Raw genomic sequence first — 10,980 nt, 5'->3', positions numbered from 1 at the left:
TGTAATTTATACTTATTGATAATAAAAGATATTATTAGTAGTCAAAGTTCCGTGTCAGCTTGTGTGCTAAGCTCTAATGAGACACTTAAAAAATAGAGGAATTAGTTATCATCCCTTCATTTTTTTTTTGTTTAAATACATCACTTAGGATTTTACATTTTTTTTTTTTTTAATTTTTAGAATGATGAGGGTTACTTCACTTACTTGTTCACACGTTACTCGGTCAGCTAGGGTTTACCTCACTTAGCTCGGCCAGGAGTTACTCATTTGGTCAAGGCTTATTTGATTAGTTAGGGGTTACTCGTTGTTATTAGGTGACACCGATCATATACAAAAGTTGATGTTTATAACATTAGATTTTACTTGAGTTATTTTTAAGAAATTGAAAAAAATAGGTCGATACATAGAAAAAATGGCCATAATAATAAATGTAAAGCAGTTGTACAGTACTTAGCTTGTACTAACTAAACAAAGACCTAGTTATTAGTATTTTGTGGAGTCTTTCAAAAGGGCGTGTGTGCCATACTCTAGTTGTTGTTATATACAAGCAGTTTGTTTAAAAAATCAAGATATTTAATTAATACAGTAGTTGATGACATAAGTTTGTGCACAAACAAATTAAAATGATGAGAGTAAAATTGGATTTGGCTCATACTTTACTAATTGTAGTAATAGTATTATCAATATCATCATCACTACATCACGCACACACCGTGGGTGAAGATGTTGCTGCTACAAAAAAAATAGCTCTTCCAGGTTGTCCAGACAAATGTGGCAACGTGACGATCCCCTATCCTTTCGGAATAGGAGATAAGTGCCACTACCATCACCCCGAAGACGGCAAGCACTACAATATCACTTGCGACATGAATCGGAACCCTCCAATTCCAACTTATGGTGATGATGGTAGTATTCAAGTCCAAAAAATCAGTCTAAAAGGCGAATTCCGGGTAAGTAGCCCAATCTCATATAAATGTTATGGTAGTGGTGGTGCGAATATCAAACAGTCTAAAACCTGGACTCGTATTGCGAGGTTTGCCCTCTCGAGGACCCATAACATTGTTGGCGCTATTGGTTGCGATACCATAGGTGTATTCTCTGGTTTGCAGATGAATAGATCCATTAATTTTGAAACAGGATGTATAACTAGTTGCACTAATAAAGAAGATGTGGGTGATGAATGCGCTGGAATAGGCTGCTGCGAGGTCCCTATTCCAGACGGAGTAACCGACATTAATATAATGGCTTCGAGTATGCATCACCATATCAATGTGACCAAGTTTAACCCGTGCAGTGCCGCGTTTGTTGTGGCAAAAAATGATAAAATATTCCCCTTCAATATTCAAAACCTTCTACAACAAAACGACACTTCTTTAAGTAATTACAAAGTACCAAGGGTCTATAATTGGTCGATTGGAACAAATAATTGTACAGCAGCATCTAAACAAGGTAATAATTATTACCTATGTAAGGAAAATAGTACCTGCTACGACCCGTCTGTTGGGGAATGGGGATATCGTTGCCAGTGTAACCCTGGTTACGAGGGTAATCCCTATCTTTACGCTTGTCAAGGTAATTCTATCTTTTTCATTTTGGGTCTCGAGTTTTTATTAGAATCAAGAACTTTTACAATATTCACATAATCATTTTTTTATCGATTTAGTAAAAAAAAAGATCTATTTACAAATCTATTTTTTTTTAAATTAAAGATATTATTGTTAGTTAAAAGTGATGCATTGACAAGTGTCATATCATCATAACATCATTTCAATGTAGCTAATTGAGTGTTCTGTGTATATATATAGACATCGACGAATGCGCGCACAGTGAACTGAATTCATGTGAGAAACCAGCGTATTGTACTAACACGCCGGGAAGTTACAATTGCACCTGCCCTAAAGACTTCGTCGGCAGTGGCACAAAATCTGCTCATTGTCATTTCATTGCTGATCGAAGTATCCGAAAGAGAATGCAACTGGCAATAAAAATCATCCTTGGTGAGTATTACTAGTTTATTCTCTCTAAAATTACATATTTCCTCCGTTTCTATTTGTTAGTCTCATATACTCAATCTGGTGTTTCAAAAAACAACTCGTTTTGTGTGTGGCTAGTCACACCGTGTGATCACTTACAAAAGAATAAATTAACCCTATAATGCTGACCAAGTAACCTCTAAAATATTGACTAAATAACTCCTATAACACTAACTGAGTAACCCTATAATATTGACGAAATAACCCCTTTAACGTTGACCAAATAACCCCTATTACACTACGTAATAACCCTTGCCACACGGTGTCGCTAGCCACATATAAGACTTTGTGTTTTTAAAATCTACTCATATTGAATGTATTCCATTTTAAACTTAATTTTTTTATTCTATTTTATACATATTAAATTCTTATTGGTGAAATTAACCTATTGTGGATTAATGACATGACTTTATGTACGTAAGGAAACCCACCCTTAAAAATGCAATTATGGGTGATGTTTTCCCAATAAAATCTAAAAATTAAATAAGGTAAAACAAATTATGACATGTTTTGTGCTTTAATGTTAAATTCCAAATATTCTTAATTTCTTAAATTATGTGATTTATTCCATATGGGATTATCATATGAAAGCAAAGGAAGTATCAACTTATTTATTCTTATGAATCATAATGTTAATTTAACTTCTTTTTTTTTTTTTTTTTTTTTGGTACAAAAAATCAATATTTTTTATTTGAAACAAATACTTGAATATATTTTTAAAAAAACACAACTCGAGTTTATCAAAATTTATTGATCATTAAACATTAAAAAAAATACAAATTTAATGATTATAGGATTTTAAATTAGAATTAAGTTTTATGTTAACTATAACCTGTGCAATATACAATTTTTTTAGAGGAACTCGTACGATGCACTCATATACCTCATAATGTCCCTACTTTGTTGATATGATTTGACCGGCACAATGTTTTATAACATACTTTGACTAAAACAATGCTTTATACAAATTTAATTGACTTATTTTTGTGACAATAATTAATAATCAAGGTTATATATATATATATATATATAGGTGTTAAATTGAATTGTTATTATTATAAATAAATCAAATAATATAAAATTAAAGCTTAAGTGTCAATCCTTGTTAGAGAAAAAGACTTTTAAAGGAAAAAAAATATGATGTAGAATGGTACAGAGTACGGGAGTAGTACGTTATTCTAATAAATTACATGTTTGTTTTTTTTTGGAAGACTAATATATTACATGTTTGTTTATTATAGAAAAATACCTTTATATTTTATTTTTTTTTGAAATAAGGAAAAAAAAAATACATACTATAAAATATATGAAAGACATGTTAAATATTTTCACATAATGCATATATATAATATATTTCTTCGTATATAGTTGACAAAATAAAAATTAAAAATTATAGGATTTATATATAAATTAATATTCGTGAAGATTTGTATATATATATTTTTTGAACGGTGAATATTTGTATATTAAAAAAAAATAGTATATTAATAATACCGAAAAAAAATTTAATCAAAATATTACAAGTGTCATGTCAGATTCGCTTTTAGTATTATGTTATTGGTTTTAAAATTAAAGATGTTATGATTTTACATTTTAAGTGGTTCAAGGACAAACTTTAGTAATTGAGGGTGTATTTAAGTTTAGAGGAAGTATTTAATTATTTTGTAGATGTGAATAAAAGCCATATACAACTATAAGTCAAAATATGCCAATAGCAATGATGATTAGAGTTGACAAAATAAACTGCTAATAATGATTTTAGGGAACATAGTTCATGCTATGATTGTACTAATTACGAGTACATGCTTAAATTAGAAGCACTAAAACAAAGACAATTCTATTAAAACTTCGGTGACATGTTCAACCACAGTTGGGACTTGGGAGTTGGGAGTTGGGAGTGTTGATATTTGATCGTACGGTCGTACCATTAATTGAAAGTGTCATCATGTTTCTAATTTTTTTTTAGATACTCCCTCCGTCCCCTTTTGATAGTTTCTTATGGGTAAATTTTAGTCCAAAAATGTTCACCCCATTTGTTTTTTCCAACAACCATTAATATTAATTTTTTACAAAAATTCCCTCCAATTTGCAACAATACTTGTGCAAATTTAAATTTTCCATGTAAATTTTGTTTTCCCATGTACTTTTATTACTTTTTCTCTCTACTTTTTTGCATACCAATTGTCAATTTACTTTTTCAATGAACTTTTACTATTTTTATTTGTGTTTATTAATTCCCGTGAAAAATGCCCATAAGGGACTATCAAAAGGGGGCGGAGGGAGTAGTTATTTAATTTAAATCCGTATTGTAATCATTATTAAATATAACCACACTACTTACACTCCATATAAGGATATAACCAATCAAATGCTCAAAATTATAGACGGGTTCTTTTTATCTTATTTTCACTTAATTTAATGGGAAATCATTTAAATAGGTTCAAAAAAATAAGATAAGTTTTGATCAATAGTTATACATGTTTTGTTAAAAAACAATAGTAGTTATACATGTTTAGTTTATCACTAAAATATGCTCTAATTACTTATAAAAAGTTTCACTCCCTCTGTTTTGTAGTATAGTGTAGGTGGGGTTGGTAGTGTTGCAATTATATATTATAAAACAAATGAAAAAAAAAAAAAAAAGTGTTGCAAACTTGCAATTATTATGAGACAGAGGAAATAATTAAATAAGTTCAAATAAATACCATAAATTAGATAAATAAAAGTAATTATTGAAAATCAAATGAATAAAAAAAGAAACTGACGAAGTATCTTTCATCCCTTAAAATTGACAAAAGGGAACAAATGGAGCATCTTTCATAGCATTTTAAGGTCTCCCTTAGAATAGTTTATACTCTATTCAAATTGCTTGATAAAGGAAAGAAACTGATATTTAATTAGTCATTACTCTTAATCACCCTTTCCGTTGAATTTTATTGTTCCTTTTTATGTTGGTTAGGCCAGTAAGTTTGATCTCCACTACTTTTTTCTTTTTTTGTTTGGCAATGTCACGTTTATAATTATATAGGATCCTAGCATTATCATACCAAAAATTCATAAAATGTCATAGAGAATGCTTTGGAAGTCATATGATCTTAGCATTCTCACGCTTCAACTGGGTGAAACATGACAAGCTAGGTCACTATGGACCATTAATTGTGGATGTGCTTGATAATAGGTTATGCAAATAATCTATTACTTTTGTAGTATAATAGAGTATATAAACCAATTTTGAACTTTAACCATCAACTTAAATTTTTAGTTGTGTTTGGTCCATTAGCATGGTTGCATGGTATCAAGAGCCAACATGACATAAATGTCACAGGTTTGGATCTCATCCGTTCCCATTTCAACACTTCAAGTCCAAAAGGCTCTCACGTGAAAGAATATGATAGAGTATATAATCCAATCTAGGGCTTCGACTATTAGGTTAAAGTTTTGGTTGAATTGGATCTTTAACAGTGTTAAATAATAAGGGCCACCACAAACTAATTTACTTAAGATCATTTTTCATGACTACATGCCAGTTTTATCACTCGAGCGCGTAATTGTTTTAATGCAACACTTTGATTTACACCATGTTATTAAGTAGTTTTTCTCATTTAAAATCTTTGTACGAGACCAAGAAAAGTAGTCTAACACATACAACTTATTAACACTTAGATTATTATTTATGTGGTTAGGTGTTGGTGCCGGCATCATTGTATCTTTGTTGGCTGGATTTTGTTTACATTGGCAACTTGGAAAAAAGAAGATCCAAAAACTAAAGAAAAAATGCTTTCAACAAAATGGTGGTCATATTTTACAACAAAAACTTTCAAGACGAGATGTATCAGTTGGCAATATGGTTAAAATGTTTACAATTGAACAACTACAAGAGGCCACAGATAACTATAATGAGAATAACATCATTGGTCGCGGAGGTTTTGGCATGGTTTTCAAAGGAAAATTACCAAACAACCAAATTGTTGCCATCAAAAGGTCACTCAAGGTAGATTCCACCCAAGTTGAGCAATTTATAAATGAGGTCATTGCCTTGTCCCAAATCAACAATAGGAAGGTGGTAAAGCTCTTAGGTTGTTGTTTGGAGATAGAAGTACCATTACTTGTTTATGAGTTCATAAGTAATGGTACATTGCATGATCATTTGCATGATGAAAGAAGAGTAGAATTTTTTATTTGGGATATTCGCTTAAGAATTGCGACACAAGTTGCTCAAGTCTTGGCCTATTTGCATACTACAATTTCTATACCGATAATTCACAGAGATATTAAGTCTGCAAACATTCTCTTGGATGATAAGTACACAGCAAAAGTTGCTGATTTTGGAGCTTCTAAGCTAGTGCCGGTAGATCAAGAGCAGTTAGGAACTATAGTTCAAGGAACATGTGGGTATCTTGATCCAGAGTACATGCAAACTGGTGAGCTCACTGATAAGAGCGATGTTTATAGCTTTGGTGTTGTTCTTGCTGAGTTACTAACTAGAGAGAAGGCGATTGCATATTCTAAGCCGGAGAGTGAGAGATGCCTTGCTATACATTTTCTTAGGAAGCTTAAGGAAGATAGATTGTTTGAGATCCTTGATGACAAATTAGTAAGTGATGGTGCAATCGAGCAGCTTAAGGAAGTAGCTAATCTTGCAAGAAGGTGCCTACAGCTTAAAGGAGAGGATCGCCCAACAATGAAAGAGGTCGCAAGAGAGCTAGAAAGGATTACATGTATTACTTCTTCTCATCCATACTCGTCAAACAATAACATGCCACTCCAAGAAGAGAGTGAAAATATGCTTGGTGAGGCGCATGATTTCAACAATGGCTATGACAACAATGACATGAACTACTCTTCAAGTAGCCAAGGTTGAATTGTGTAGTTGGTGGTGCTTTTGGACTATGCATGGGAGATGATTTTTATGCTTGTTCACTACTTCATGTTCGACAAAGTTCTAGCTAGCTAGCTAGTTGCATCTATATAGTTATGATGTTTAATTTGTGCACCATATATATATAATTTAATGTGTTTAAAGTTCTAGTTTTCCGATTGTGTTCAAAGTTCAAGTACATGCACACATGTTAAATAATGGGATATTAAAATTCTCTTAAGTGATAAACTAATTGAATTGTGTTAGTTTTTTATGCTTGTGGTGGTTTGATTTGTGCCCTTAGTTCCTCCTTAATGCATTGCAAAGCAAGCTGTCTTACTCTTGTAATTTTTTTTATACAAATTTCTTTCTATTTAAAAAAAAATAAAAAAATTTAATTAAAAGTATATACTAGTATTAATTTTATTAATAGAATCTAATGATATTTAAAAAGTCTTAGCAATATCAACAAAGATGAACTAAAAATTAAGAACTTTATAATAAAATTGAGGAGGGTCTTTGGTGGGTTGGGGGTTCTAGCTAGGCGGTTGAGGTGGAGCAGCGTCGCCGGCGGTGGGGCCGTGGGGCTTGGAGTAGCGTCGCCGAAAGGGGAGATAGTGGCTGGGTAGGTGGGGTGGCTGGTTTGGTGGTAGGTTTACTTTTTTAAAAAAAATTAAATTATTCAAACCATACTTAGTTTTTATTAATTTTTCTTTTTAATGAAATAAGGTTATAAATGGGATGAAATTCTTAAAAAAGGTCATTTTGTATAATTTAATTTTAAGAGAGTCACCATGTGTGCGTAGTAAAATAAAGTTGGGAGTCACCGTTGAAAATTTCCCATTATATTTTAAAATATGAAAAAATTTAGTAAGAAAAGATATATAGTAATTATCAGTTGACATCATTCCTTCAATTTTCAAGTTTATTTACTGTTAAAAAAATAGAATAAATTTTTTTTACCATTCTCATACATAATAAGAAAATTTGTCAACAAGAACAACCCCAAAGATAGGCAATTTTGTGAATAACTACCCGTTTTATAAAAAATTTGTGAACAATTACTTGAGGGGTTACTTAAGGGTTACTCGGTTAGGGGTTACTTGCTCATGAGTAACTCGAGTTACTCGGTCAGGGGTTACTTGAGGGGTTCGGTCAGGGGTTACTTGAGGGGTTTGATCAAGGATTATTAATTACTCGGTCATGGGTTACTTAAGGGGTTACCCGGTCTGGGGTTCCTCGAGGGGTTATTCTTTCAGGTTTACTTTAAGGGTTACTTGAGGGGTTCAATTCGGTCAGGGGTTACTCACTCATGGGTAACTTGAGAGGTTTGGTTTAGGGTCCGGGTTACTCGGTCAAGGGTTATTAGAGGGGTTGCTCGGTCAGGGGTTTAATTTAATCGAGGGGTTCAATTAGGTCTTACGAGTTATTCGGTCAGGAGTTACTTGAGGGGTTACTCGGTTCGAAGTAACTCGAGTAACCCCTGACTAAGTAACTCGAGTCATCCTGGCTACACAGTGTGACCAGCCACACAAAAAAAAAAAATCCCCCATTTAAAAATAAGGTGGCCAGTGGCTCAAGTAGAAATGAGGGGAAAAATATGACTTAATGTGAGTATTGATTGTCAGTTTATTGAGTTAAATTATTTTTCAAATCTTTCCGTACAATTTAAGAATTATAAAAAAAATGGTGTTTTCGAGTAATACTTCGTATATCATTATTTTGAGGGTTAAAATACATGATTAAAACAATATATATATATATATATATATATATATATATATATATATATATATATATATATATATATATATATGTATATATATATATATATATATATATATATTATTATTTTAAAATTTTGTGAAATGAGTATCAAGATTTGTAAGTCGTGCATCGCACGGGTGCTGTACTAGTTTTTATAATACTTCCTCCGTTTTTTTTGTTGACACTGTTTGACTTTTACACTATTCACACAACACGCTTTGACTCGCTTTTGTGGTTTATAGATACCATAAAACATATTCATGTGGGATTTTATTTGAATAGTTTCAATGTATATTTTATTAATATCCACTTTTTATAATTTTATAATGTTGATAATTAGAGATATTAATGTTAAAAACATATGTTGGCAAGCGTGATAATAGAAAGGTGTCAACTAAATAATTTTTTAAAAAAATTAAGAACTGAATTGAATTGAAAATAATTTGAAGAGAACTGGCCCGTACTATTTATATAATGTCATCAATTAGTTTTTTTTTTCTTATTTTTATTTTCTTTTATTTTATTTTAGGAAATTTTGATAATTACTACCTACTATTCTTTCCATTTTAGCAATTACCACCTGCTATTTTTTTTTTTTTGAAAATTACCACCTACGCTTTTATAAAACATCAAAAACTCCCACCTATTTTCCTCCCAACTACCTTATGACAATATCACGTCATGTGAGCCCCACTTTTTACTTTGCCTCTTCTTTTCCTTCCCTTTTTGTCATTTCTCACTTGATTTTCATCTCCTTTGACTCACTTGTTAAAGACGAGAGGGATCAGAATTTCTCTTTAAGCAGCTTTCTTGCACTACATCATTGAGTTGTAGGTTATTGACTTGATTTAAATGACACTCGGATTAATTACTCGTATTCATGGTCTAGGTGTTGGTGATAGCATAATTGTTTTCTCTTATAGTCGCCTTTTGGTTGTATTGGCAACACGGGAGAAGGAAGCTCTTATATATATATGCCTAATTGACATACTCGAAAAAGTACATAAAAAAAGGAAAATTTAATACTTACCACCTATGTAGTTCAAGTTTTAATAATAATCAACAGTTTTTTTTTTTTTATTTTACCATTAATAATTATTCAAAATTTTAAATTTTACCATCAGTTTACTTAAACCCCCCTACATGACATCATTCACTTCAATTTCCCTCACTTTTTGGATGTTTCTACTGTGGTCCACTTTATTTGGAACATAACTATACTGAATTCTCATTGGCCGATTTTTTTTTTTTTAACCTTGGTCAAACACTATTTTTAGTATTATCCTTTTTTAATTCAATTTTTATTTTCCAAAATATATTTACCGAATTTCTGAAAATTATTTTATGATTTTCAAAATTTATTTATTAAAATCAGTTTTTAATTAAATAAAAAAAATAACATTAAATTAAAAAAATCAAAATCAAAAAATTTTTCATCAATGTTCTTTATTATTCATTATTGTTCTTCAACTTTGTTCATCCATGGATGAGATTAACCACCATTATGGTAATCTTTGTCCCGTAAATACACTCGTACATCAATGAAAATTGAAAATATGCATCGATTTACATATTATATGTGAAGAGTTCATTCGAAATTTGGATTCATGTATGAATTTGGGATTGTTTTTAATCCTAAAATTAAACAATAAATGTTAATTGCATAATCGCAAACAAGGGATGCAAAATTGGTCATTATATGTATGGGAAACTTTTAAAAAAAAAATAACAATTTTCGAAATCTGGGTTTGTGAACAAATTGGAGAAGACAACGATTTTTGTTTTGAAACACTTGTTTGATCCGAAAAAAAAATATAGTTTTCAATTCTGTTTGCATATAACTATATAAGGCATTAACCCAAATGCTAATAGGACATTACCTATAAAACGCAATATTATTGTTTATTTGGTCTACGACCATACGTTATTTTGGACATTGCTAATTATTAGTTCATACTGTGCATGCATTAATATCCTAATAATTTTCTTAACTGATAGCAAATAGGATCTATCGTGGTCCTCAATCCTCATTCACTAGCCAAGTCACAATGTACATATACCAAGTTTGGTATCAATGATCACTTATATATCAGCTATTGTGGTTTGATTTCTGTATGCATTCCGTTTAATCCCGCCCTTTATTTAAGCCATCGATTTCCTTTATTTACCGGCAAGGGTACAGGGTAAAGGGGAGAGGGAGGGGGTCAGTTCGGCAGGGGTGAGGGATTTCAGGCGGCGGCTAGGGATGGTGGAGGCTGGGAGGGAGGGGTTGCTGCCATGGGAGGGGAGAAGGATGGGGTGGTTGAGTGGTGGTGGTGAGGG

General features: G+C 31.5%; 1 pseudogene; it reads left to right on the top strand.

Annotated features, from left to right (window-relative positions):
• The first annotated feature begins 623 nt into the window (after positions 1–623).
• On the top strand, positions 624–6,987 carry LOC145607335 (wall-associated receptor kinase 2 pseudogene; annotated as a pseudogene).
• Positions 6,988–10,980: the final 3,993 nt, after the last annotated feature.

The sequence above is a fragment of the Chenopodium album genome, chromosome 23 (genome assembly GCF_948465745.1).
Source record: "Chenopodium album chromosome 23, dcCheAlbu1.1, whole genome shotgun sequence".
NCBI lineage: Eukaryota > Viridiplantae > Streptophyta > Magnoliopsida > Caryophyllales > Amaranthaceae > Chenopodium > Chenopodium album.
Note: the sequence above shows the minus strand (reverse complement) of the source record. Positions and strands in the feature narration are given on the sequence as shown.